Below are 27,215 nucleotides of genomic sequence, written 5' to 3' on the forward strand. Positions count from 1 at the left end.
AACAAGTGGAGTTCCTCAAGGGTCTGTTTTGGGACCCGTACTGTTCAATATCTTCATCAATGATGTAGATATTGGGATAGAGAGTACGCTTATTAAGTTTGCAGATGATACCAAACTGGGAGGGGTTACAACTTCTTTGGAGGATAGGGACATAATTCAAAATGACCTTAGCAAGTTAGAGAAATGGTCAGAGGTAAACAGGATGAGGTTTAATAAAGAGAAATGCAAAGTGCTCCACTTAGGAAGGAACAATCAGTTCCATACATACAAGATGGGAAGCGACTGTCTAGGAAGGAGCATGGGGGAAAGGGATCTAGGGGTCATAGTGGACCACAAGTTGAATATGAGTCAACAGTGTGATGCTGTTGCAAAAAAAGCAAATATGATTCTAGGTTGTATCAACAGGTGTGTTGTAAGCAAAACTCGTGAAGTCATTCTGCCGCTCTACTCTGCACTAGTTAGGCCTCAGCTGGAGTACTGTGTCCAGTTCTGGGCACCACATTTCAAGAAAGATGTGGAGAAATTGGAAAGGGTACAGAGAAGAGCGACAAGAATGATTAAAGGTTTAGAGAACATGACCTATGAAGCCAGGCTTCATGAACTGGGCTTGTTTAGTTTGGAAAAAAGAAGATTAAGGGGGGACATGATAGCGGTTTTCAAATATCTAAAAGGGTGTCACAAGGAGGAAGGCGAAAATTTGTTCCTCTTGGTTTCTGAGGACAGGACAAGGAGTAATGGGCTTAAAGTGCAGCAGGGGAGGTTTAGATTGGACATTAGGAAAAAATTCCTAACTGTCAGGGTGGTCAAATATTGGAATAAATTGCCAAGGGTGGTGGTGGAATCTCCCTCTCTGGAGATATTTAAGAACAGGTTAGATAGACATCTGTCAGGGATGGTGTAGATGGAGCTTGGTCCTGCCTTGAGGGCCGGGGACTGGACTCGATGACCTCTCGAGGTCCCTTCCAGTCCTATTATTCTATGATTCTATAGGTGGGTCTCTGTGGGGCCCCGAGACATTTTGTTTGCTGTTGTCCAGCTGCAGGGGGCCCAGATTCTGCAACACTCACAGGCCCCACGGAGGGGGTGGCTGGTTTGATGCTTCAGCCCACAGCCCGACAACAAGCCCCCAAACTTCCCCTGTGTTCTGAGAGCCCCGTTCGTTGTGTGAATTCTGTGGGGCAGGTTATGTCAGGCCTGGGCACAATCAGGGTTCAGAACCAACCCACAAGTAAGTCCCCGCTGAAAAGGATCAAGCAGTGTCCTTTGCCAGCAATGTAAGTCCAGCCATATAAGTGTCCCACTCACGTGCCCAAACTTTCTCCAAACCCCACTCACAGTTGCTGCCCTTGGTCAGAGGAGATAAGATCTCAGGGGTGGTTTTCAGTCCCGGAGACTTCAACCCAAAGCCTGAGACCCAGGGGTTTCTAATCCAGATGATCAATGTTTGCTTCACTTTTCCCTCCCTCCAGGAACACTAAATCTCAAGGTAAACTCTATAGTCCCAGTGGCTAGGGGACATGTGCATGTTAGAGCCTCTGCCCACTGAGCTGTAGCTTTCTGTGCCCAGGGAGCCAGATACCGCCAGAGCTGGAGGGAAATGGGGAATGTCTGCACTTTGGGAGTCAAAGGTGTTTTCTGGGACCATAGAGTAGAACAGTTTTACCAGACTTTCTAAGGAGGGCGCCATGGTTTAGCTGGCTAAAGCACCTGTCTCGTAAACAGGAGATCCTGGGTTCAACTCCCAGTGGGGCCTTGCTGTGGCCTTTGTTCACATTTTCCTATGTCTTCCTGGGACACAGAAGAGGCCTCCCCTGGCCACCCAGGGAACTGCCAGTTCAGGAAAAGGCTTATTGGGGAGGAGCATTGGGAAGAAGGAAACCACAAGCCTGGAGCAGGTGCAGAGGCTGCTGTGGCTGTGACTGGCACCGGCAAGGCAGGGCTCTTGCTGCAATTGCTGGGACAGAAAAGCCAGGAACACATGCCCTTGTGATGCCCTGGGGTGGGTGGGGGTCAGCGCCCAGAGATCCTGCAAGTGCAAAGCTGCTACAGCCATGGAGGGTGACTCTTCTCCCCTCCCATGGGATGGGCAATGGCAACATGTGGAGCAGCTGGGAGAAAAGATCCATGGCTAAGCTGGTCAAGGCACCTGCCAAGTATGGGGGAGGCAGCCCCCAGTGGTGTCTGGCCAATGTGTCTGCTTTTCCTACCATTCCTCAATATGTAACTGGAGTCGGCTTCCTTCAGTTGAGCTTGGCCATGTCCCCACAGCGGGAAGCCAAAGGGAGCAAAGAGCAGGAGTACTGGAAGCTGGTGGGGGTGCCCTCTGGGTTTGATTTAGTGAGTCCTAGTTTGACTGGCTGAATCAAGTTCCAGAAGATTGATCACGGCAATTCCTCTCCAGCTGGACGTGGTTCTTGTTCTTCTGTACAGAACAGCCAATGGGCGTTCAGATCTCAGCCTTGCTCAACTGACAGGAATAGAAACCAGACACCCAGCAGGTTTGAGCTGGTTTCAGTTGAGGGACCCATCTGCCTGGTTTATGTGCATTGGTACAAGAACACACGAGGCGTTTGCTGACATTTTAAGAATCCCTGTTCAATTGAAAACCAAGACATGAAACACTTGGAGGTGCAAATGCTTCACTTAGGATAATCAACTTTTTAAGGAGGCACATGACATTGAACCAAGTACTGGCCACCCAGCATTCACTGTGATGAGGCCATAATATGTGAAGTGCAAATTTCACTGATCCCATCCTCTGGGTGGAATCCCAGCTCTCCCAGAGTTCACTGCAGGGTATGGGTTCCCAAATTGGGGGTCGTGCCCCCCAGAGGGGGTGTGAAGAAATTCCAGGGGGGGTATGAGGTGACCCCCTTCCCCCATCAAGTTTTTTTTTTTTGCTCAAAAAGTTTGCTGCTATTTTGGAGGGGGGCATGAGGGTTTTTCAAAAATCAAAAAGGGGGGGCATGATGCCAAAAAGTTTGGGAACCTCTGCAAGGGGACAGCCCAGAAGGGACTAAAAACCACTGCTCTAGAGGAGGTTTGAACTCCCAACCTCTGCATATCTCCTATGAATACTGTCACGTAAGTACTGTGCACTGACCCATTGTGCCACTGGAACAAATATTTAAAAAATTTCTTCAAAGTCTTTAGATTGAAAAAGTCAAGCGCACAAAGTGGAATTGAAGTTTCTGCTGTGCCCTTGTTCTTTCTTTTCACAGGCAGAGCCAGGGGGCTCTGCGCATCCAGAGACCCCTCCCTCTTCCTCCCTGCTCTCTGAAAACCCCACCCTAGAGGGGCACAAAGCTGCTGGGGCTGGTGGAAGCCAAAGCACAAGAGATGCGTTGCAAGTGGGTTAGTGCTCCCTTTGCACATGAGAGGTAGCAGGATTCACTCCCATCTTCTCCCACCTGCTCGCTGGTGCTGAGGGGCCGGCCCCTTTCCTGCTGCCCCAACTCTTATTCCCACAATGCACTTTGTGCAGGGACCATTGGTCTTTGTCCCAAGGTGTGTGGCTGGGAGCCAGGACCCTTCCCAAAATATACAAATCCTCCCTCCCTCCTCTGTTCTGCTCACACTCTCTGGCTGCCTCCCGCATGGGCTGAGCTCAGGGGTCAGATGGGCGAACTGCCCTGCAGCTGTGATGGCATCAGGCACCTGAGCACAAGTCTGCTGAGTCAGCTCCATTGGGCCTGAGACCAGGAAAACTGCTGTTGGTGAACCTCAGGACAAGGAAGCAGAAAAGCCTGAGGACCTCCTAGCAACCACCCCAGCCCCTGCAGGTCCCACTGAGATTTGAACTCAGATTGCAGGATTCAGAGTCCTGAGTGCTGCCCCTTACACCATGGGACCTAGATGGGGGGGGGGGGGGATGTTGTAGATACCTGGGACACTCAGCTCTCAGACTGGCCTCTGCTCTCCTAGCTTCCCTCCGGCTGCTTCATTTCTCAGGATTCTTTGGCTACGTCTACACGGCACAGTTATTTTGGAATAAGCTCCTCTGGAATAGTTATTTCAAAATAGCACATCTACACTGCAGGGAAACCTCACAATGAGTCCAAGGAGGCTTCCTTAATGTAGACAAGTTTTCTCCATTATGGAGCCCCAAGAAGAATAACTTAGAATGGCCCTGGGAAGGGGCTATTTTGAAATAGCAGAAGTGGAGCATCTACACAGGCCTCATTTTGAAATAGCTATTTTTCTTCGTACAATGAGGTTGACAGAAGTTGGAATTAGCCGTCTGTTATTTCAGAGTTATTTCAAAAGAAGGGAATTGCTGTGTAGACTCGTGCATTGTTATTTTGGAATAACGGCCATTGTTCCAAAAGAACTTTTCCGTGTGGACAGAACCTCTGTCCTGCCCCAACTCTGCTGTTTTCAGGACAAACTCCTTGTTAGGACCAGTCACAACCTGGGGTCAGTGAGGGTCTGTCCCACCTGAGATGTGTTGTCTACAAAGCCTCTTGTTGCCTAGCCAGTTCTCAATACTGGCTGCAGACACGTGTTTCGTATGAGGGTGTAGCACAGTGTTAGAGTGTTTCACTGTAGTCCTTGATTCAAACCCAAGTGCCCCCTATAAGAGTGTCTATTTAATGGAGACATTCACCTTTCCTGGACTTCCATTGTACGTTAAATGAATATAAACCCTTAAGCTACACCTACATTGCAGGTTTCTTGAGAAAAACTGTTCTTGCACAAAAATGTGCACATCATCTACACTGCACGAGTGTTCTTGCACAAGTAAATTTACAGTACAGCATTGGAAAACAGGGCTTCTTCCAAACGAGTTATTCCTCTCCCCATGAGCAATAAGCTCTTCCACAAGAGGGCAGTGTAGACAGACAACATGAATTTCTTGTGCAAGAACCCCATAAGAACAGCAGTACTGCGTCAGACCAAAGGTCCATCTAGCCCAGTATCCTGTCTGCTGACAGTGGCCAGCACTAGGTGCCCCAGAGAGGGTGGAGTGAAGACAATGATCAAGCAATTTGTCTCCTGCCATCCTTCTCCAGCCTCTGACAGAGGCCAGAGACTCCATTTCTATCCCCTGGCTAATAGCCTTTTATGGTCCTAACCTCCATGAAATTATCTAGCTTCTCTTTAAACTCTATTATAGTCCTAGCCTTCACAGCCTCCTCTGGCAAGGAGTTCCACAGGTTGACTACACGCTGTGTGAAGAAGAATTTTCTTTTATTAGTTTTAAACCTGCAAAGGTCTCAGCCTTCTGCATCCCTGTCCATAGCAGGCTGCTAACAGGTGGCCAGCATAGGGCTTGAACCCATGACCTCGACATTATTAGCACCACATTCTAGTCAACTGAGCTAGCTAACCTATAAATAGCCAGGTCACAAATGGCCCTTTCAGAAAGGTGTCTCCGGCACCTGCAGGGATGTCTCTGCAGCTGCCAATGGCTCTTCTCTGATGGGGCCACAAGTGACTAACTGTGATGTGGGCTGGCTAGTCCAGCTGATTTGAGGTTTGGTCAAGTTGGCTGGCAGTTAACATGGGGCACTGAGAATCTCCTGCTGCCAGCACCTTGCTTCCCAGCAGCCCCTTTCGGCCACTGGGTCAGCTGGACATTTCCACTTAAGCTAATTCTGCTCCATCTGCAACTTGTCTCCAGTCAGTGCCCCTGCCATGGCCTGACCCAGTAGGTTTTCACCCCAGCTTTGTGGGAGGCAATGTAGGATGAGGCCACTGGACGTGCTTAGCCCTATGGCCTGCTGTGTCTGTGAAAGGGGCAAGAAAACACACACTTATCACTGGGAAACAGGGTTATGTGTTCAAGCCCCATGCTGGGTAATGCCTTTTTTAATACACACTCTCCATCTACAGGCAATTCACTCTCAGCTTTCACCAGGGTTTTAGAAAGAAAAAGTCTACTCCTGGGGTCCAGCTTTAGTAGAACCAGAGTAGTAGAAGCTTCTGTAGCTTCACCTCCTTCCACAGCAGCTCCAGCTTTGAGCTACAAATCTCAAGGGGCTGGTGAGGAAATGAGGAGCTGGCAGCTCGGGTTAGTGGCTTCCCTGAGAACAAGAGGTGGAGTGTTCACAAGGTGCATTCGCCTCCCCCGCAGAGCAGGGTGTTAGAAAGAGCCAGGAACAGAACAGTCAGACAAGTTCCACCCCCCATTAACATATGTGTCTGTGGTGTAGTGGTTATCATGTTTGTCTAACACATAAAAGGTCCCTGGTTCACAACCAAGTAAAAACACAGCATCCTCTTCTACTGCTGCTTCCCCTGGGTGCCTAGATAAGTGCAGCTGCTGCTGACCTACTGGGATGAGCCCACCTCCCCATGTAATAGAGGGGGTGACATCAGCTGAGAATGCCTCTTGGTGCCAGCCTGGGAAGGGAAATGAATCAGGCCAGGCAGCTGCTTGTAACTTGGCCTCCCCTGCCCTGGGAGGCTGGTGTATTGGGCCGGCTCTGCCTGCTGCCTCCCTTGTGTGACTTGCCCAGTGTCCACAGGCCAAATGTCAGAAAAGTCTCTTCCAAAAAAAGCAGAAGAAAAAGCTGCACAAACTGGGTTTTGGGTTTTGAAATTTGTGTAGCTTTTTCCAGAAGAGCCGTGCAGTGTAGACATAGCCTGAGTGTTGCTCAGCACTGGTAGAGACAGGGAGGGACAAAACAGTCTAACGGCACCTGCAGCCTTTCAGAACAACCCCCAGCCCCAACCCCAAGGACCAGCCCTTCCCTCCACCCTTACTGGGGTATGCTGGGAATTGCCTGGATGCCAGCCCACCCCAGTGTCAGCCTAAGGATTGCCTGTTCTGTAAAAGCTGCATCCTGGAAATGAGGAAGCAGCTAAAGTGACTCTGGTGGGACTTGAACCCACAATCTTTGAATATCTAGCTGGGCTCACATCAATTGTTACAGCTTAGAAGTCCAACATGCTTTCCATTGCACCGCAGAGCCTGACAGGCTACTGAGTTTGATATCTCCACTCTCTGCTTTGCAGCATGGTAATTGCTGGGGGTCTGTCTCTTTTGGGAGAGAAGGTAAGAAGAGGGAGCGGGCCCCTGAAATTAAAGGATAAGAACTGAGCTGTAGCTGGAGAATGTGGGTATCAATCCCACTGCCTCTTGGATGCTAAGCAAGCACTCTACCACTTGAGCTAGTTCTCCCAGCCTCAAAAGACCCTACTGCCTTACCCACCTTGTTCCAGAGCCCACAACATCCCTGCAGCTGCCCAAAGTTCCTTTCTGAAAGGGCCACTTGTGAGACTGACACCCGTGGGCCGGCTAGCTCGGATGTTTAGGGGACGTCTTAAGAGCAAGCCCCTTGTTTCAAGCTATAACGAGCTCGCTATTCCAACGTCCCTGCATGGCAGGAGGAGGGAGGGATGTTTCGGAATAGCGATTTATTTGGAAATAAGTGCTGTGTAGCCAGCGCCAAATTACAAAATAAGCTATTTCAAAATATGCGCATTGATTATTTTGAACTATGGGACACATCCCTAGTGAGTTAAAGCTGAACTCTGCCCCCAGATCCCTGCTTCACCCACCCACCTACTGACTCCCTTGCTGCTATGGGGCTGTTTGCATTGGCCTCTTCTCTCTGTAGCCAGGCTTCAGCCAGGACTGAGACTCAGGCAGGAGAATGTGACCCGGCGCCCTGCACCTGGGCCCTGCATTTCTCATCCCTTCAGACACACTTGTTAGTGGAGGAATCAATCACAGTCACATGAGTGTAAATTATGAAACTTTGTAGTTGTTGTTGCCTTGGAAACTCCCCACAGACCTTCCCCTGGGGTCCCGGGCAGCCGCTCACATTGCACAGCTCACTTCGAGATAAGGGTGCTGTGTAGACGTGCCCGTCCTGTTGAGGGCCAACCTGCTGGGGGGAGGCTCCGGCCACTTCCTTTCCTTGTCTCTCTCAGGCTGTGTCTACACTGCAGGGCTACGTCTACACTGCAGGCTTTTTGTGTAAGAGCAACTGCTCTTGTGTAAAAACTTGCAGAGCGTCTACACTGCAGGCACGTTCTTGTGCAAGTAAATTTATAGTGCAGCATCAGATAACAGGGCTTCTTGCACAGAAGTTATTCCTCTCCCCACGCAGAATAAGCCCTCTTGTGCAAGAACTCATACACAAGGAGGCAGCGTGGACGGGCAACAGGGGTTTCTTGCTCAAGAAAGCCCGATTTCTAAAATGCCCGTCAGAGCTTTCCTGCGCAGGAGAGAGTCCGCACTGCCATGTGCGCTCTTGCAGAAAAGCACTTCTCTTGTGCAACAGCACATGGCAGTGCGGAGACACTGTTGCGCAAGATCTTTTGCACAAGAACTCTTGCACAAAACAGTTCTTGAGCAAGAAGCCTGCACGGTAGATGTAGCCAGGGGGTGTTTGGGTTTGTTACCAGCACTGAGCTTTGTACAACGGCCCAGGGAACATTGTGAAAAGCCAAAACCTTCCAGCCCTGGGAGTCCCTGGCCAGCCAGCGAGTGGCAGAAAGGTTCCCTGAAGTGCTGACTTCAGATGATTTCAAACAAGTCATTGCAGCTCAGATGAGGTGGCCGAGTGGTTAACGCGATGGACTGCTAATCCATTGTGCTCTGCACGCAGGGGTTCAAATCCCATCCTCATCGGATGTTTGCAGCCCTTCCTCTTGCTTCTCCCAGCTCTCTCTTCAGTTCAGTGCCAGCCCCTCCTGTACCCCTGCCTGCCCCAGCCCCTCCCACTGCAGCCTGGGGAAAGGGGAAATCTCCACAGAGACACTCCCAGATGGGACCCTCAATCCCTTCTGCCTTCAAGGGGAAACCTCACAAAGGAGATTCCAGGCAGCCAGGCCATGGGGGTCTCTGAGATGCCCCAGCCCTGCAGCCTGTCCCACCTGGCTGTTGCCATGGACCCTCTGTGAGGTCACTGCCTCCCAGCCAATGAGCTGAGGTGCTGCACAAGGCCCTTGTGATGTCACTGCTGCCTGGCAGGCTCATGTCCTGCCCCTGGCCAGCCCCTTGGCATGTGTGAGCTGCTCCCCCTCTGCCCCTGTCACTCAGGGCTGGTTCTGGGGCTCACACAGGGAACATCAGAGGCTGCTCAGGGGGCCACATTGCTAGGCCAGGGGCCCTCCTGTGGGGCTGTGAGTGTTGCTGTCCCTGCAGAACGGACAAGGCCATAAAGCCTCAGGAGGCTGCACCTGTGGGAGACACTTCCCTGGTTTCGGGAGGGAGACGAGACGTCAAGGCCCATGACTCGGAGCCAGCTACCGATACCCATGGAAAGCTGATTTTCAGAGGGGTGTGATCAGCCCTTCCTGTGTATCTGGCTTCTTCAAAGGGGCTAAATCAGGAGCTAAAAGTTGAAAAAGGGACATTTAGAAAGGTGAATTTGTCTCTGGGACTATTTTCTGTGTTCTCCTGTTCCCTGATGGAAAAGACACTGGCCTTCTCAGCCATGTGTTGTGGGTTCAAGTCCCACCTGGTGTGACAGCTTCCTCTCGCTGACAAAGAACTTATCTTCCTTTGCTTTCTGACACAGTTGGCAAGGATGCTCCATAGTGGCTGTCTCTCTCTCTCTTTACAGAAGCTTTTCAGACCTCTCACTAGCAAATGCTGGTGTTAGGTGCACATCTGAGTGCTAAAAGCCCAGGGCTGTCTAGACTGGCATGATTTTCTGCAAATGCTTTTACGGAAAAGCGTCCATGCCAATCTAGATCAGTTTTGCACAAGAAAGCCCCGATCACCATTTTTGCCATCGGGACTTTTTTGAGCAAAACAGTTTTTAGCTGTCTACACTGGCCCTCTTGTGCAAAAACATTTCCTGAAAAGTGACAGACACTGGGGAGGTGGCTATAGCAGAACAGGGTCTGTCTGGAGACAAAGCGGAGACTGAGGATGAGAAGGCCCATGAGAGGCAGAGACTCCAGAGCAGTGGGGGGCTAGTTATTTGGTCTGGCAAACTGACAGAAAATCCCCAGGCCCTGAGCATGGTGCAGGTGAAGCCCATGGGCACTACCTAGTCCATCAGATTTTATTATTTTCCTTGTTTGAGGGTTCAGAAATCACGTCTGAGCTGGTGGATTATTCTTATTGTGTGTAACTAAGGATTGCAGCCCAGGGATTTTCATTGCATTATTAATTGGGATCCATTTTTGCACAAGAGGCTTTTGCGCAAAGAGGAGCTGTGCAAACTGGGGCTCTTCCTGCCTCCTGCTTCCCCTGGCTCCAGCCTGACCTTGGCCTGTAGTGCCTGCTTGGCAAGTAATCCTTAGGTTGCTCTGCAATTGACAAAAAGTTTGTGGGTATGAGCTGTCAATCACATTTCTTGGCTACACAGGCCTTGAGACCCCTCCAAGGTGGGAGGGAAATGGGGAATGGCTGCACCTTGGGATTCAAAGGTGTTGTCTGGGACCATAAATTCAAAAACTTTTGGAGACACTTTTCTTTTTTCAGAAGAGGCTTTTCTGACATTTGGCTCATCTACTCGGGCCCAAATGTGGGGAAAACCTTCTCTTTGAGAAGAGCCTTATTCCTAATACAATGAGGAATACAGGCCTTCCAAAAGAACATGCCCACTTTTTTGGAAACTGATCTAAAAGAGTCGACCCATTCCATGAACACAGCAGAGTTTTTCACAGATACAAAAGCTATCCTGGAAAAGCTTTATAGTGGGATTCTAGCCAACGAGGGTGCCATGGCTTAGCTGGTTAAAGTGCCTGCCTTATAAGCAGGAGATCCTGGGTTCAAATCCCAGTGGTGCCTTGTTGTAGCCTTTGCTCATGTTTTCCTCTGTGCTTCTGGGACATAGAAATGGTCTCTTGTGGCCACCCATGGAACTGCTGGCTCAGGAAAAGGCTGATTGGGGAGGTGCATTGGGAAGAAGGAAACGACAAGCCTGGAGGTAGTATAGAAGCTGCTGTGACTGGCAAGGCAGGGCTCTGACTCCAATTGCTGGGGCAGAAAAGCCAGCACCCCACACCCTTGTCATTCCCTTGGGTTATCACTACCCAGAGACTCTGCAAGGGATGCAAATGTAGACACTCAATATTGGAAATGAAGCTGGGATTTAAATATCCTGCACTGCATTTGCATATTCGCAGACTGGTGCTATTTCAAAATCCTTTATTTCGAAACACAAAACACTGTTGAGATACGCTTATTGTGGGAGAAAACCCTTCTTCAGAACTAACCTTTAAACCTCATTTCACAAGGAGTAAGGGTGATTTTGAAACAAGAGTTTTCTTTCCAAAGAACTGTGTCTAGACAGCACCTGTTAGTTCAAAATAGCATATTTCGAAATAGCAGCCAGACATGATTACGCAAATCTCCGCTTCATTTGCAATTTCACTCAGATGAATTTGCATTTCTCTCTGGGAAGAGGAATGACGTGTAGACAAACCCTCACAGGGGGAGATGCAGAGATCAGAATTTCCCCGCCTCCCTCAGCTTGTCTGGCTCCTTTGCCCCATTTCCTGCATCCCTTCCTGAGCTGACCGAACGGCTGAAAGGGACAGCAGCTGCTGATGGGTAAGGGGTGGGGGGAGAAGACCGGCAACAAGACCTTGGAAGCAAGAAGAACCTTCCCTGGCCACCCACCATTCAGTCTGAGGAGGCCATAATATGTGAAGGGGGAATTTTGAGTGACAGAGTCCTCTGAGCTGGAATTCCAGCTCCCCCAGTGATCACAGGAAAGGGGCAGCCCAGTAGGGACTGAAAACCACTGCTCCAGGTGAGGTTTGAATTCACAACCTCAGCATGTCTCCTATACACACTGCTTTATCAATACTGTGCACTGACCCATTGCACCACTGGAACAGATGCTTGAAAGTTTTCTCCAAAGTCCTTACATTGAGAAAGTGAAGAAGCACAAAGTAGAATTGAGCCAGAGGGGCAAGAAGATCAATTCTCAAGGATTTACACAAACCAACAATTCCCCAGCAGGTCCCACTGAGATTTGAACTCAGCTTGTAAGATTCAAGCACCTGACCCCTTCCCCTTACACTATGGGACGATCATATAGGTCTGTGCTTGAGGTTCTCAGCTGGTAGCTGATATGCTGCTCTCCTTGCTTTTTCCATTCAGCTGCGTCACCTCTCCAGACCCTGCCCCATCTGTGTGTGGGCTCATGGCAATGAGCTGGCTCCCTCTCCGGCAGCAGAAGGAGAAACGTTGCCATGTCCCTCCTGCTTAGCTGACTGGCCCCAGGTAAGGTCACATGAGATTATCCAACCACATCCCCATCAGCCCACAGCCCTGTTCCATACATAGGGCCAGCACTGGGTGGGCAGTAGTCAAGGGGGCAGCTACTCACAGGAATAAGTTGGAGGCGGGGCTAATGAGATGATCTTGATTTGTCAATGCCAAGCTGTGCCCAAAATGGATGAGGTAAGGATCAAACACAGGAGTAACACCAGGGAGATTTCTGCCGCACATTGGCACCTGCCAAAGCCTGGGATTGAACCAGGAACCTTTAGAGCTTCTGTCTAATGCTCTCCCCACTGAGTTACTTTAGCTGTTACAAAAGGCCTGTCTGGCCTGTAATTCTCTGTCCGGGATGTTTGACAGCCAGGCCGCATGTCGTCATGCCCTGCCCAGGAAGGCGAGACTGGCCTTTCCACAGCGCCCCTCCCCCACAGCCAGAGCCAAGGTTCCCTCTAAGCCAGGCCTGGGCAATACAGGCCAGGGGGCTGGATCCAGCCCATGAAGCCACCCAACATGGCAGCAAGAAGCCTCAGGCAGATTCCCTGCTCGCCCTGCCCCCACGCACAGCTGAGAGAAGGGGCTGCTGGGCCCTTTGTGTCTCTCAGCTGTAGAGGAAAAGGCTTCAGGCCTGGTCCCTGCTCCCAGCTTGTTTGTGGCCAATGGGAGCTGCCTGCTTGAAGCCCTGGCCAGTCCCCACAAGCTCTTATTCACCCAGGGGTATGACCTGTACCCCCTGCACAGGGAAGGGGCTGCCTGAGAAATGTGCTTGGCTGCTGGGAGTGTCTCCCAGTCAGAGCCTGCCTCTGGCACCCCAGCCCCTCCCTTCCCTCAGCCCACTGGCCCTCCCTGTGATGGAAAAGGGCAAAGACTTGGCAGATTTCATTAATACAGATGAGATTGGTTTTTCTGACTGGGAACTGAACCCAGGCCAGAGCACTGAAAGTGCTGAATCCTAACCACTAGACCACAAGGGAGATAAGTACCTAAAGTGTATGCTCAGCTACACTAATTCTCAGGGCCAGACACGTGGCCCTGCCCCTGTGCATTGTGGGTGGTGCACCTGCCCTTTGCTACCTGGGCTGATGAAGCCCTACACAGGGCAGCCCTATAGCCAGGAACGTTTCCCAGGCAGGCTCAGCAGAGCCTGCATTGGTGTGGAGACGCCTTCGGGCCCCTCAAAGGGCGGTTCCACTGTCTGCTCCCCTGGCTGGACCTTGGCGAGTCGAACATCCCCCAAGTGTCCTCCAGAATAGTTGTGAGAACAAGGCGGAGACATTCCTGCCCCCGGCACAGCTGGCCTGGTCACTCCACCCTGCTGCTTCAGCCCCCTGCCAGTCTCATTCCTACTCTTCCCTGCCGCCCCATCTTTTAAGTGACGTACTGGGCAACGTTCTCACGATAATCTAACAACCCTTCAATGACGGGAATGCCCAGCCTCTTGTTCTTAGTCACCCAGGATGCCTCTTCCAAGTACAAACTCCCTGTCCCAAAGGCAGAGCTGCAAGCAGCTCAAACTCTGTTGCATTTAAGAGCAGCCTCTGGAGTCAGATTCTGCAGCTTTAAGCAGAGCTCCAGTAGGAAATCCAGGGAGTTCAAACTCTCCCACTGCCTTGCCAGGCACAGTGGCCTCTGCAGCCACTCCAGGCTTGTGGTTGACTCCTCCGCAATCAGCTTTTTCCTGAACCAGCAGCTCCATGGATGGCCAGGGGAGGCCTCTTCTTTGTCCCAGATGGACCTAGGAAAATGTGAGCAAGGGCTACAACAAGGCACCACTGCGAGTTGCCCCCAGGATCTCCTGTTCACAAGGCAGGTGCTTGAGGCAGCTGAGCCATGGTGCCCTCCCCGGACAGGGTTGCTCGGTTTATGGTCCAGGACAACACCTTCTACACAAAAAATGAGGTGTAACGTTAGTTTGAACCAAGGGTTTTGGTTCGAACTACCGCTTCACGGTGCGCACTTCATGGTTTGAATCAGGTGTGATTCGATCTAGTGCGCCGGGCGAGATCTTGCTAATGAAGCATGGGACATTAAAATCCCTGCCTCATTAGCAATTTCAGTCGCCTACATTTGCATCCCTAGTCCGAAGTAGGAAGCAAATGTAGACGTCCACAAACAGCACTCCGAACTGAGCCCATTAAATAACAGAATATTTCAGTTCCATCATAAAGTGTAACAACTATTTCATTTCATGTAGCGATATGAATCATCATTGCTTGTTTGCTAAATCAAGAAAATGGCCAATTTTGTTTTATGCCTCAAAGGAACAGATCCGTGTAAGATACCGAATGGCCACGGAATGTGTTGCAGTGTTAATGTTCTTTGTAGTTGATTTCATACTAAATACATGAAGTCATGTACCTTGTTAATTATCCCTTTTTTCAGTATTTTTTCTTCTATAAAATTATGAAACTATATTTAGCTGAGCTGTTTGTGAGTAACTGGCAGGTACCACAGTAGCACACATCCGCACAAGCGCAAACGACCTCACTAGTGGCACACATTATGAAACTCACTCCTCCCATGGATGGAAAATCTCACAGGGAACACGGCCCCCTGCCCATCTTCTTCCCGCCCCCCCCCTCCCCCCATAGACAGCTACAGTCCCTTTCAGCCACTAGGACACCCCGGGAAGAGAGGTAGGGGTGGGGCCAAGTGCAAGTCAGTCTGAGGGGGGCAGGCAAAGCTCATCTTGCCTTTCAGGGCCACTGGCAGCAGCATCGCTCTTGTATACTGCTGTGGAGAAAAACATGCCTGAGAGAAGAGGCAGCATCAGAATCTTTGCAGCAGTTGCCGAAGTAGCTCAGTTGGGAGAGTGTTAGACTGAAGATCTAAAGGTCCCTGGTTCAATCCCGGGCTTTGGCAGAAGCCTTTGCCAACATGGCTTAGTCTCTTTTGGCATCTCTCCATCTCTGGTAAGCACACATCTGCAGTCAGAGTTCAAAGGCTGAACCAAGAGGCCAGGAACAACGTCATAAAGCTGACGGTATTTCAGGGTTAGAAACTGGAGAGGGGATTTCATGCCACCTCAGAGATTGTTGACACAGTAGAACAGGGCTCTTGGCTTCAGCTGCTCCCAGCCTTGCATCTCTGTTTTTAATTCCATGCCCCCAGGAAGGAACATTAACAGAGCCTGCCTAGGACTAATTGTGAGGCTTCCCCATACTGAGGACATGCTGTTTCTATTTTCTTAGACTGGAAGTTATTAAGTCAATTTAAGCAATTTCAAAATAGTTTCCAAGTATAGACATGCCCTTATAGTCCTGGTCTTCACAACATCCTCTGGCAAGGAGTTCTACAGGTTGACTGTGCGTTGTGTGAAGAAATTCTTCCTTTTGTTTGTTTTCAAGCTGCTAATATCATGGTGCACCCTTAGTTCTTCTATTATGGGAACAAGAACAATCCCTTTCCTTATTTACAGTCTGAACAACAGCCATGATGTATAGACCTCTATCTTATCTCCACTTGTCTCCACTTTTCTAAGGTGAAAAGTCCCAATCTCTCCTCATATGGCAGCTGACTCAAACTTTCATCATTTTTGTTGTGCTTTTCTGGCCTGTTTCCAATGCCAATGGCAGCTGCCTGCATGAAGCCCTCCCCCCTCCACTCAGGCTCTTATTCCCCCAGGCACCTGACATCTGCAGGCTGTGCAGGGAAGGAGCTGCCTGGGAAATGTGCTGGGCTGTTGGCCAGGGCTCAGCCAGGTGAGTCTCCCAGCCAGAGCCTGCCTCTGGCACCCCAGCCCCTCCTCTGGCTGGACCTTGGCAAGTCCAACATCCCCCAAGTGGTGGTGGCCTGCGGTGGCCTCCAGAATAGTTGTGAGCATAAGCTCAGCTCTCTAGCCAGAGTCCTGCAAACTCTCAGCCTCTCCCCTGTTTCAGCTTCCCTGTCCATAGCAAGAGGCAGAATCAGAGCAAGTCAACAAATCAAACAACCCTTCTCCACAGGGACAGCTGACTGTGTGACATAAGGAAGAGAAGTTACCAAACCAAGCACCCCTGTGGCCAACATGGGCTTGAACCCATAACTTTGGAGTTATTAGCACCACGCTCCAACCAACAGACCTAGCCAGCCCTACGAAAAGGGGCGTCACAAGTGGCCCTTTCAAGAAAGGCGCCTCAGACAGTTGCAGTGACATTTCTGCAGCTGCCAAGGGCTCTTCTCTGACAGGGCCACTAGCGACTCACTGTGATGTGGGCTGGCTAGTCCAGCTAGTTTGAGGTTTAGTCAAGGTGGCTGGCAGTTGACATGGCGCACTGAGACCCAGGGCAAAGAGGCAGCCGGAATCTCTTGCTGCCAGCATCTTGCTGCCCAGCTCCTACCCAGTCAGCAGCAGCCACAGCCCCTTTCAACCACTGGATCAGTGCGGGAAGGGAGGCGGGAATGGGGCCACGCCATTCCGCTCACAGCGCACTACATCATATCCTGCACGTGCAGGCTGCCTGCACACAGCATCCCAGCCTGCACATGCTAGCAGCCGGCTGCTGAGTGCAGGGAGTGGCTCCGGCAGTGGTGAGGGCTTCATGTGCGGTGGCAGCTCACCTTTTCCTGGGTCCTCCTGGCTTAGCTGGCTACAACACCTGTGCTGCAAGTAAAAAATCTTGGGTTCAGCTCCCACTGGTGCCATCTTGTAGATTGTGATCACATTTTTCTATTTCCTTCTGGGACACAGAAGAGGCCTCCCTTGGCCACCCATGGAACTGCTGGTTCAGGAAAAGGCTAATTGGGGAGGAACATTGGAAAGAAGGAAACCACAAGCCTGGAGCAGATGCAGAGGCTGCTGTGCCTGGCACTGGCAAGGCAGGGCTCTGACTGCAATTGCTGGGTCAAGAGAGCCAGCGCCAAGTGTCCTTGTGATTCCCTGGGGGTGTCAGCGCCCAGAGACCCTGCAAGTGCAACCTCTGCAGCTCCTGCAACCATAGAGAGTGACTCTCGTCCCCCCTCCCTTGGGATGGGCAATGGCAACAGGTGGAGGAGCTGGGAGAGAAGTCCCAGAGAGCAGCCCCATGACTAAGCTGGCCAAGCAGCTGCTGGGTGTGGGGGAGGTGAGGGAGGCAGCCCCCAGTGGTGCCTGGCCAACGTGTCTGCTCTCCCTGCCATCCCTCCCTACATAGCTGGAGTTGGCCATGTCCCCACAGCAGGAAGCCAAAGGGGGCAAAGAGCAGAAGTGCTGGAAGCTGGTGGGGGTGGCCTCTGGGTTTGATTTAGTGAGTCTTAGTTGGACTTGCTAAATCAAACGCTGTCAGATCGATTGTGGCCATTCATCCCCAGCTGGACGTGGTCTTTGTTGTTCTGCAGGACACGGCCAAAGGAGAGTAAGGACGAGCCAATGGGCATCCAGATCAGATCACACCCTTGTTGAATGGTTGGAAACAGAAACCAGACACACACACAGAGCCAGTTTGAATTGGTTCCAGCTGAGGGACGGGTTTGTCTGGTTTATGTGCATTGGCACTAGAGCATGTGAGGGGTTTGTGGCCATTTGAAGAATCCCTGGTCAATAGAAATCCAAAGTGTGACACACCTGCAGATGTAAAAGTTTCATTTAAATTGATGAGCTTTTTAAGGGGGCACTTGTTACACCCCATAGCAACCATGTGTTTGCATCCAGCATTGGGAACGGAGCAGGAAACGAGGCTTTTGTGTGACACACATCTCAGGTGGGAGGGGCCCTCACTGACCCCAGAGTGTGACTGGTCCTAACAAGGAATTTGCCCTGAAAGCAGCAGAGCTGGGGCAGGACAGGGAGTCCTGGGAGATAAAGCAGCTGGAGGGAGCCAGGAGAGCAGAGGCCAGCCTGAGAGCTGAGAGTCAGAGGTGCCCACTGTACTTTCACACCACAAGTCCCATGGTGTAAGGGGCAGCACTCAGGACTCTGAATCCTGTAATCTGAGTTCAAATCTCAGTGGGACCTGCTGGGGCTCAGCTGGTTGTTACAAGGTTCAGGTGCTTCAGTTTCAATGTGCTGAAGTTCAACAAAGAGAGTTTTGTTCCTCTTGCTGTGTGTTTGAGGCCACTGGAGCTCCATCTCCAGACTGAGCAGGTGGGTGGGTGGGAGGGGTCTGATGCCATCACAGCTGCAGGGCAGGTCACCCACCTGGCCCCTGAGCTCAGCCTGTGCTGGAGGCAGCCAGACAGTGTGAGCGGGTCAGATTGGGGGAAGGGTCCTGAGTCCTCGCTCCCAGCAATGCACCTTGGCACAAAGACCAATGGCCCCTGCACAAAGTGCATTGTGGGAATAAGAGCTGGGGCAGCAGGAAAGGGGCCGGCCCCTCAGTACCAGGGCGCAGGCAGGAGAAGATGGGAGTGAATCCTGTTACCTCTGCCATGGCTTAGCCCAGGAGGGCTGGGGTCTAGCAGCTTTTCACCCCAGCTTTGTGGGAAGCCAAGTAGGAAGGGGCCAGTGCAGGTGCACAACCCCCTGGCCTGCTGTGTCTGTGGGAAGGGTACAAGCTCCTTGCTAGGTAAAGCCCTTCTTTAACTCACATTCTCAGTTTGCAAACAATTCACCTTCAGCTTTCACCAGGGTTTTAGAAAGAAAAAGTCTAGTCCTGGGGTCCAGCTACAGTAGAACCAAAGAGAGAACCAACTGCAATTTCCATCTTCTGAGGAGAAGGGAAGAGGATTTTCTTCCCCTCAGTTCTAGCCACATCAGCCAGGGAGGAGAAAAAATAACCCTCCGCCTGCTGATTGTCCCCTGTCAGCTTCTGTAGCTTCACCTCCTTCCACAGCAGCTCCAGCTTTGAGCTACAAATCTCAAGGGGCTGGTGAGGAAATGAGGAGCTGGCAGCTCGGGTGAGTCGCTTCCATGAGAACAAGAGGTGGGGTGTTCACAAGGTGCAGAGCAGGGTGCTAGAAAGTTTTGAAATTTGCGTAGCTTTTTGCAGAAGAACAGTGCAGTGTAGACATAGCCTGAGTGTTGCTCAGCACTAGTAGGAGACAGGGAGGGACAAAATGATCTAACGGCACCTGCAGCCTTTCAGAACGACCCCCAAACCCAACCCCAAGAACCAGCCCTTCCCTCCGCCGTCACTGGGGTCTGCTGGGAACTGTCTGGACTCAAACCTTCCCCAGTTTCACGATAAGGATTCCCTGGTCTGTAAAAGCTGTGTCCTGGAAATGAGAAAGCAGCTGAAGTGACATTTGTGGGACTTGAACCCACAGCCTTTGAATGGTTAGCAGGGCTCACAGGAATTGCTGCTGCTTAAAAGTCCAACATGCTTTCCATTGCACCACAGAGCCTGGTATCACCAGGGTCTGCTTTGCAGCATGGCAATTGCTGGGGGAAAAGAAAGGGGAGCCAGGTCTGCCTCTTTTGGGAGAGCAGGTAGGAAGAGGAAGGGGGCCACTGAGCCCCTAACAGTGAAAATAAGAGATGAGAACAAAGCTACAGGTGGAGAATGTGGGCATTGATCCCACTGCCTCTCACATGCTAAGCAAGTGCTCTACCACTTGAGCTAATTCCCCTGCCCCTGAAAAAGTCTCCTGCCTATGAAAGACTCTGCTACCTCAACTACCTTGTTCCAGAGCCCGTAACGTCCCTGCAGCAAAAAAACTTCAGGACCAGACTTCAAAGAGAAACTGCTGAGCTACACTTCATCTTCAAGTTTGACACAATCAACTCTGGATTAAACAAAGACTGTGAATGGCTCGCTAACTAGAAAAGCAGCTTCTCCTCTCTTGGAATTCACACCTCCAGATCAGCTACTAGAAGTGGCCTCATCCTCCTTGATTGGATCCACCTCGTCATCTCCAGCCCGATTCTGGCCTGCATATTTATACCTGCCTCTGGATATTTCCACTACATGCATCTGATGAAATGGGTCTTTGCCTACGAAAGCTTATGCTCCTACACTTCAGTTAGTCTATAAGGTGCCACAGGACTCCTCGCCGCTATAACGTCCCTGCGGCTGCCTAAGGCTTCTTTCTGAAAGGGCCACTCGTGAGACTGATACCTGTGGGCCGGCTAGCTCGGAGGTTTAGGACGTGATGCTCATATCACGTAGAAACATCTTAAGAGCAAGGCCCTTGTTTCAAACCATAACGGGCTTGCTATTCTGACGTCCCTGCAAACCTCATGGCGCGAGGAGTGAGGAGTGAGGGATCGGAATTGTGATTTATTTGGAACTAAGTGCTGTGTAGCCAGCGCCAAAATACAAAATAAGCTATTTCAAAATTGACTTGAAATAAGCTACCCAATTGCATCGCTTATTCTGAGCTATGGGACGCACCCTAGTGAGTTAGAGCCCAGCTCTGCCACCAGCTCCCTGCCCACCCACAATGAGCTGAGATGCTGCAGAAGTGCCTTGAGAGGGGGATTTTTCCCATCAGTGGAGAATGTGGGTATCGATCCCACTGCCTCTCGCATGCTAAGCAAGCGCTCTACCACTTGAGCTAATTCCCCTGCCATAGAAACAAAGCCCCTCTTGGAGGCTCTTCCCTTCTCCACAGGGATGTCTGTCTTCTAGGTCAGCTAGTCAAGGGAAAGGAGAACACTCCAAGGAGGCTCCTCCTCACACTCGTGCTTGGGACCCTCATTCTCTCTCTGGCCTCAAGGGCAGATCTCCAGAAGGAGACTCCCTGCAGCAAAGCCATGGGGGGCTCTGAGACTCCCTGCAGCAAAGTCTCTGAGGTTTCTGCTGCCCTGCAGCCTGTCCCACCTGGCCATTGTCATGGACTCTCTGTGAGGTCATCACCTCCCAACCTCCTTTAGCCAATAAGCTGAGGGGCTGCAAAAGGCCCTTGTGATGTCACTGCCACACCCACCCCTGCCCTCCAGGGCTAATGTCCTGCCCCAGGCAGCCCCTTTACCTGGCTGAGCTGCTCCCAGGGGTGAAAGTGACACATTTCTTACAGGGACTGTTCTATTGGGCACCACCCCTTGGGCATAGGGAGGCTCAAGGCAGGAAGTTGGGGGAGGGGTTGTGATAGGACAGTACCTGTAAGAAATTACAGTGTGGAGTGGAGTGTGGGAGGCTCAAGGCAGGGATCTGGGGATTGTGTGTTGGGTGTGGGGCTCAGGGCAGGGGTGAGGATGTGGAAGGGTAGAGAAGTCAGGGCACAGGATTAGGGATGTGGGGGTGCTTGGTGCTGGGTCTGTGTGTGTGTATTGAGGGGATCAATGGGACTAGATTCCCAGCTCCCTCTGCTCCGGGCTCCCTGAGGCCCTTTAACACACAAGGGCTTTCTCTGCAGTGCACTGAGGAGAGGAACCCCTGAGCCAGTGATGCCGCTTTGCCCAGGTTGGCAGGGACAGGAAGCAGGCCGGGTGCCCAGTAACCCCAGACAGATGTGCACATCTGCATGTGAGCAGCAGCTATTGAGGGACTCCAGAAATCTCCCCCTAGATCTAATTCCCCACGTGCCAGGCACCAGTCAAAGCCAGGGCTCCGGAGTCTCAAGCAGAGCACTGCGGGGGGGAGGGGGGGCGGATTCGTGTCTATTTGAGGCAGGTTCCTCACTCCCACGTCCCAGACACGTACTGTGGCACAAAGACCAATGGTCCCTGCACAAAGTGTGTCCCAGGGATAAGCGTTAGCCCGGGAACAAGCATCGCCCTGCAGAAGAGACACCCCTGGTATGGAGCCAACAAGCCTAGGAGCCGCCCAGCTCAGGATCCTTAAGGGCACTGACACAGACTCCCTGGCACAGGAGAATCCCAAGCCTCAGTTCTGCCGGCCGGCGGTTTCCCCTCTTCCGCTTCTTGTCAGCTCCCTGCAAAACACCCCACAAGGGCGACTGTGGATAAACCCAGCTGTGTTGTAGAGCGGCTGTTAGGTGGGGAAAGAGAGGTGCTCCTGCCGCCTCTCCGAGCAACTCACACATGTAAGAAAACTGCATTTGAGGTATTTGTATGGGTGTCAGGATTGCAGAGTGGTCTAAGGTGCCAGACTCAAGGACCTGTCTTTCCCTCAGTTGGGTGTTCTGGTCTCCAAATGGAGCTGTGGGTTCCAATCCTACTCCTGGCACATCCTCTGTTTTATATTTAGAGAGGTGACCTCATTTCCCCATCTCCCCTGACGTTGTAGGAGCCCTTCCTCAGCATTTCTCTTAGGCTGCATCTACACAGCAGTGTTACTTGGGCATAACGGCCGTTACACTGCAATAACAATGGGAGCGTCTACACAGCAATTCCATTATTCCGACGTCTGTAACGCACCATCCAGACCCGTGGTCTGAGGAGCCAGGAGGTTTCCAGGCTGCAGACAGACAAGCCCACAAGCAAAGACAAAGCAAAGTGCCAGCCACTTCCTGGGAGCGGGAGACTCCAACCTAACCCCTGAGACCAAGGGGTTTACAAGCCAGATAATCAAAGTTTGCTCCATTTCTCCCTCCCACAACCCTGCAGAACCTCAAAGGCAACTCCACAGTCCCAGCATGAGGGTGTGTGGTGTTTGCTCTCCTGTCCCAGCAATTGCAGCAAGAGCCCTGCCTTACCAGGGCCAGTCACAGCAGCCTCTGCACCTGCTCCAGCCTTGTGGTTTCCTTCTTCCCAATGCTCCTCCCCAATCAGCCTTTTCCTGAACCAGCAGTTCCATGGATGGCCAGGGGAGGCCTCTTCTGTGTCCCAGAAGGGCATAAGTAAATGTGAGCAAAGGTTACAGCAAGGCACCACTGGGACTTGAACCCAGGATCTCCTGTTTATGAGGCAGGTGCTTTAGCCAACTAAGCCATGGTGCCTGCCCCCAAGCATTTTTTTAAAATGGCTCTTTGTTTCCAGGCAACACTTTTGACTCCCAAAGTGCAGCCATTCCCCACTTCCTTCCAGCCATCAAGCCCAGGTGGTGTCATGCCTCCTGGGCACAGAAAGCTACAGCTCTGTGGGCAGGGGGCTTTGGCTTCCTTGCCCATGGGATGCTGTGGCAGGAAGGGCTGCTCAGCAGGGACGGGGTTCACCTGTCGAGGAAGGGAAGAGTATTTGGGTGCAGACTGGCTAACCTAGTGAGGAGGCTTTAAACTAGGTTTGATGGGGGCAGGTGCCCAAAGCCCACAGGTAAGTGAACAACATGGACACCTGGGGGATGGGCCAGAAATGGGAGCGAGCAGGGGCTGTAACTGCAGAGATAAAGGAGGGACGCGGGACCACTGGGAAGCAAAATCTAATCTGTGTCTTAGATGCTGGTACAGACACACAGGACTATGGGTAATAAGCAGGAAGAAGTTGGTATCACAGAGACTTGGTGGGATAATACACTTTATTGGAATATTGGCACAGAAGGGTTCAGCTTGCTTGGGAAGGACTGGCAGGGAAAAAGGGAGGAGGAGTTTCCTTAGATATGAAACATGCGAACACTAGGCCTGAGGCGGAGATGGACACAGGATTGGACTTCTCAGGAGTCTCTGGGTGAGGTTAAAGGGGTAAAACCCCAGGGTGATGTCTCTAAGCGTCTATTCCAGACACCTCCCCAGGCAGAAGAGGTGCGTGAGGCTTTTTAAACAATTAACAAAATCATCCAAAGCGCAGCTGGTTTCACACACACTCAGCCTCACCCACAGCTGGGAGGCAGTTTGCAGTGAGCTGAAAAGAAACTGGCTGGTAGAACCAAGGCTGAGGATGCATCTGTGTCCAGATGTGCAAACAGCTGGCAGCCAAGTGCTAGTCTGTTCCTGCCCTCCCCAGGCAAGTGAATCCCCTCCTCTGGGTGTTACAGGCTGGATTTTGCCTGTCTGGCTTTTAGCCAGGGAACTTTTCTATGCCCGGCAAACGTGACACCCACTGCACTGTAGAAACCAGTCCACTGCCTTTTGCAAAGAGGCCGCTAGAAGCATTTAGCCCCCTTGTTGTCTCTGCCTGTAAAACAAAGGAAAAAGACCACTTCTTCTACTGGAGAATGTGGGCATCACATTCAAAGCGAGCGCTCTACCACTTGAGCTAATTCCCCTGTCTGTGACCAGGTTCCCTGTCCCACCCACCTTGTTCCAGAGCCCACAACGTCCCGTCTGATAAACCCTCATATAAAACTCAGCAAATCTCCAGGGAAGTTGCGGTTCCCTTTACAAGACTCTGCACAGCTCAGTTCCAATCAGCCGGTCTTCCCTAGAGCCCGGAACATCGACCGTGGCAGCGTCGCTCTTACGCCCAGTGTAGACACGGCCTGAGAGTGTCACAAACCAGCCCCAGACACATTCCTGGCTAGGACCAGTCACAGTCTGGGCTCAGTGAGGGTCTGTCCTGCCTGAGACGTGTGTGACACAAAAGCCTCCTGTTCCCTGCCCAGTTCCCAACACTGGCTGCAGACCCAGCGATATTTGGTGCCTTGGCTGCTGTCCCTGCTGGCAGGGAGCTGTCCCGCACCTGCAGTTCATCTCCCTCAGGGAAAGGCAGCAGCTCTGTGAGGGGGAGAAGCGCTGTGTGTATGTGGGGGGGGGGGGGATGTTCAAGGGGGGAGAAGCTGGGGCATTTCCCTGCATGTGTAAAAACCATCACTGCCGGCTCAGGCTGGGCCAGTGTTTGGAGCATCCCACCAGGGAAAAACTGAAACTGCATCAGGAGATAAGGGGTCAGGGTCCCTCCTGGCAGGAGCTATATGGATTGGGGTTCCTCCACTCCTCTCCAACAGGAAATATAGGACCAGGGGTCCCTCCACTTCTCCCCAGCAGGAGCTATGGGGCCAGGGGACCCTTCATCCCCTAACAGGAATTGGCAGGTGCCATGGGGGCTCACACACACACAGGTGCCCTCAATATTGGTGCCCAGGACAAAACTTGCTCCGCTCCTGGAACAGGAACAGCGACTAGCAGTGAGGCCCCTCCCTGGCAGCACCGTGTCAGATGGTTTCTTCTTGGCCTGGTGCCTACTGAATGCTGGGAGCTGCTGCCTGGCCCGAGGGGCTGCAGTTCCCTGGAGAGAGGGGCTGGGACCGGTGGCTGCAGGAAAACCCTTCTGCTGTGTCTGCGGCTGAGCGGCACAAAGGAAGATACAAGATCCTTGGGGGGGGTCTTTGCCGGATGAACGTGCCTGAGGAAAGACGCCGGAAGCGCAACAGACACACAAAAGGGGACGAGGGACAGTTTGAGTCGCACACACGGCAGGGGGCGCAGCTCAGCCAGGGACCTTATCCCTGCCAATCCTTCCCGAGCAAGCTCTACCCTTCTGTGCCAATATTCCAGTCGTGTGTTATCCCACCAAGTCCCTGTGATACCAACTTCTTCCTGCTTATTACCCATCATTCCTGTGTGTCTATACCAGCATCTAAGACACAGATTAGAATTTTCTTCCCAGTGGTTCTGTGTTGCTCCTTTATCTCTGCAGTTACTGCCTGTGATCTCTCCCATTTCTGGCCCATCTCCCAGGTGTCCATGTTGTTCACTTACCTGTGGGCTTTGGTCACCTGCTCCCATCAAACCTAGTTTAAAGCCTCCTCACTAGGTTAGCCAGTCTGCACCCAAATACTCTTCCCTTCTTCGACAGGTGAACCCCATCCCTGCTGAGCAGCCCTTCCTGCAACGGCATCCCATGGGCAAGGAAGCCAAAGCCCCCTGCCCACTGAGCTGTAGCTTTCTGTGCCCAGGGAGCCAGACACCGCCAGGGCGGGAAGGCTGGAGGGAAATGGCTGCATGTTGGGAGTCAAAGGTGTTGTCTGGAACCTTAAAGTAGAATTTTACACCAGTATGTGAGGGGGGCACCGTGGCTTAGCTGGCTCCGGGGTCTCAAGCAGAACACTGTGGGGGGGGGCACATGTCTCCTTGAGGCAGGTTCCTCACTCCCACGTCCCAGACATGTACTGTGGCACAAAGAGGAAGGGTCCCTGCACAAAGTGGCTACGTCTACACTGGCATGATTTTCGGAAAAGTATGTCTAGATTGGCAGGATGCTTTTCCGCAAAAGCACTTTTTGCGGAAAAGCGTCCATGGCCAATCTAGACGCGGTTTTCTGCAAAAAAGCCTCGATTGCCATTTTCGCGATGGGGGCTTTTTTGTGGAAAACAGTACTGTGCTGTCTACACTGGCCCTTTTGCGCAAAAGTCTTTCAGAAATGACTTTTGCCTGAACGGGAGCAGCATAGTATTTCCGGAAAAGCACTGACGATCTTAAATGAGATCGTCAGTGCTTTTCCGGAAATTCAAACGGCCAGTGTAGACAGCTGGCAAGTTTTTCCGCAAAATCATCTGGTTTTGAGGAAAAACTTGCCAGTCTAGACACAGCCAGTGTGTCACAGGGATAAGCGTTATCCCGGGAACAAGCAGCACCCTGCAGAAGAGACACCCCTGGTCTGGAGCCAACAAACCCAGGAGCCGCACAACTCAGGATCCCCAAAGGCACTGACACAGACTCAGACTCCCTGGCACAGGAGAATCCCAAGCCTCAGTTCTGCCGGCCAGCGGTTTCCCCTCTTCCGCTTCTTGTCAGCTCCCTGCAAAACACCTCACAACGGTAGGTGAGGCTGAGTGGGGATAAACCCAGCTGTGCTGTAGAGCGGCTGTTAGATGGGGAAAGAGAGGTGCTCCCGCCGCCTCCCTGAGCAACTCACACATGTAAGAAAACTGCAGTTGAAGGTGTTTGCACAGGGGTCAGGCTGGCCAAGTTGTCTAAGGTGCCACACTCAAGTTTCTATGTTTCTCTCAGTTGGGTTTTCTGGTCTCTGAATGGAGACATGGGTTCAAATCCCACTCCTGACATATCCTCCAATTTGTATCTAGAGAAGTGACCTCATTTCCCTCTCTCCCATGACATTGCAGGAGCCCTTGCTCAGCATTTCTCTGAGGCTGCATCTACCCAGCAGCGTTCTGTGGGCAAAACGGCCATTATTCCGAAATAACGGCCATTACACTGCAATAACAATGGGAGCATCTACACAGGAATTCTGTTATTCTGACTTCGGAGGATTATTCTGTTATTCTGACCAGTGGTCTGAGGAGCCAGGAGGTTTCCAGGCTGCAGACAGACAAGCCCACAGGCAAAGACAAAGCAAAATCTCAGCTACTTCCTGCTCAGCCCAGCGGGGTCTCTGTGTGGCCCCCAGACCTTTTGTTTGCCATTGCCCAGGTGCAGGGGCCCAGATTCAGCAACACTCACAGGCCCCACAGGAGGGGGCTGGTTTGATGCTTCACCCCACGGCCCAGCAATGAGCCCCCAAACT

General features: G+C 51.8%; 6 non-coding genes across 6 annotated transcripts; 3 read left to right on the forward strand and 3 right to left on the reverse strand.

Annotated features, from left to right (window-relative positions):
* The first annotated feature begins 1,679 nt into the window (after positions 1-1,679).
* On the forward strand, positions 1,680-1,753 carry TRNAT-CGU (transfer RNA threonine (anticodon CGU)). Its single transcript has one exon. It is a non-coding gene; the product is annotated as a tRNA-Thr (tRNA).
* A 2,027-nt stretch (positions 1,754-3,780) lies between these two features.
* TRNAQ-CUG (transfer RNA glutamine (anticodon CUG)) lies at positions 3,781-3,852 on the reverse strand. The gene has a single exon. It is a non-coding gene; the product is annotated as a tRNA-Gln (tRNA).
* Positions 3,853-10,625: 6,773 nt separating this feature from the next.
* Positions 10,626-10,699, forward strand: TRNAT-UGU (transfer RNA threonine (anticodon UGU)). The gene has a single exon. It is a non-coding gene; the product is annotated as a tRNA-Ile (tRNA).
* Positions 10,700-14,928: 4,229 nt separating this feature from the next.
* TRNAF-GAA (transfer RNA phenylalanine (anticodon GAA)) lies at positions 14,929-15,001 on the forward strand. The gene has a single exon. It is a non-coding gene; the product is annotated as a tRNA-Phe (tRNA).
* A 5,466-nt stretch (positions 15,002-20,467) lies between these two features.
* TRNAA-AGC (transfer RNA alanine (anticodon AGC)) lies at positions 20,468-20,540 on the reverse strand. Its single transcript has one exon. It is a non-coding gene; the product is annotated as a tRNA-Ala (tRNA).
* A 2,202-nt stretch (positions 20,541-22,742) lies between these two features.
* TRNAM-CAU (transfer RNA methionine (anticodon CAU)) lies at positions 22,743-22,816 on the reverse strand. Its single transcript has one exon. It is a non-coding gene; the product is annotated as a tRNA-Met (tRNA).
* Positions 22,817-27,215: the final 4,399 nt, after the last annotated feature.

Source organism: Pelodiscus sinensis, chromosome 19 (genome assembly GCF_052426305.1).
Source record: "Pelodiscus sinensis isolate ZL-2025 chromosome 19, ASM5242630v1, whole genome shotgun sequence".
Classification (NCBI taxonomy): domain Eukaryota; kingdom Metazoa; phylum Chordata; order Testudines; family Trionychidae; genus Pelodiscus; species Pelodiscus sinensis.